At 43.7% G+C, this 1,387-nt stretch overlaps 1 non-coding gene across 1 annotated transcript; it reads right to left on the bottom strand.

Moving 5' to 3' along the window:
• Positions 1-385: 385 nt before the first annotated feature.
• On the bottom strand, positions 386-467 carry Trnal-aag. Its single transcript has one exon. It is a non-coding gene; the product is annotated as a tRNA-Leu (tRNA).
• Positions 468-1,387: the final 920 nt, after the last annotated feature.

The raw sequence follows: 1,387 nt of genomic DNA, 5'->3' as shown, positions 1-1,387 counted from the left end.
ATATATATATATACGGCAAGCTTCTTTCAGTTTCCTATTTCTTCATTGCCCACAAAAGTCTAAAAATAGAGGGGGGACACAAGGGCAGACAAAGGGATTATGTCGATTTCATCGACCCCAGTGCGTAACTGGTACTTAATTTATCGACCCCGAAAGGATGAAAGGCAAAGTCGACCTTGGCGGAATTTGAACTCAGGACGTAAAGACAGACGAAATACTGCTAAGCATTTTGCCCGGTGTGCTAACGCAAGACTTTGGTCGACCCAAGGCTATATTAGAAGACACTTGCGCAGTGGGGATGAACCCGGAACCATGTGGTAGGTAAGCAAGCTACTTACCACACATCAATTCATACACCTATAAAAAAAGAGAAAAAAAATGTTGTTGGCAGCGGTGGGATTCGAACCCACGCCTCCGAAGAGACTGGTGCCTTAAACCAGCGCCTTAGACCGCTCGGCCACGCTACCTGTATGAACATCTATATGAAAATATTCTTTTATTCTTTTATTTGATTCAGTCATTTTGAATGCGGTCATGCTGGAGCACCGTCTTTGGTCGAACAAATCGACTCCAAGAATTACTTTTTGTAAGCCTTGTACTCATTCTATCGGGCTCCTTTGCCAAGCTGCTAACTTACGGCGACGTAAACATACCAGCATCGGTTGTTAAGTGATGTTGGTGAGGGGGACAAACACAGACACACAAACATATACATACGCATATACCCCAGGACTTATTCTTTGTAAGCCTAGTACATATTCTATCGTTCCCCTTTGCCGAACCGCTAAGTTACGGGGGGCGTAAACACACCAGCATCGGTTGTCAAGCGATGTTGGGGGTACAAACACAGACACACAAACATATACACACACACATAGATATATACATTATATATATACATATATACGACGGGCTTCTTTCAGTTTCCATCTACCAAATCCACTCACAAGGCTTTGGTTGGCCCGAGGCTATAGTAGAAGACACTTGCCCAAGGTGCCACGCAGTGGGACAGAACCGGGACCATGTGGTTCGTAAGCAAGATACTTACCACACAGCCACTCCTACGCCTATACAACAATCATGTAGCAAGCTGCATGACAATCATGGAGCGGGCTACATGGCACGTATACTTCGAAAGTATTCTTTTACCACAGTTAGAAATATCAGGACATATGGCATGCATACAATATTTTTAATTTACCTTTTTATCAGAATTCTTGGTGCTAATACAAAATAATTAAATGAATCGTAGTTTTTGAAAGTAAAATATTTAGGCGCAGGCGTGGCCGTGTGGTAAGAAGCTTGTTTCCCAACCACATGGTTCCGGGTTCAGTTCCACTACGTGGCATTTGGGCACCTTGGCCAAGTGTCTTCTACTATAGCCTCG

The sequence above is a fragment of the Octopus sinensis genome, linkage group LG16 (assembly GCF_006345805.1).
Source record: "Octopus sinensis linkage group LG16, ASM634580v1, whole genome shotgun sequence".
Classification (NCBI taxonomy): Eukaryota; Metazoa; Mollusca; class Cephalopoda; order Octopoda; family Octopodidae; genus Octopus; species Octopus sinensis.
Note: the sequence above shows the minus strand (reverse complement) of the source record. Positions and strands in the feature narration are given on the sequence as shown.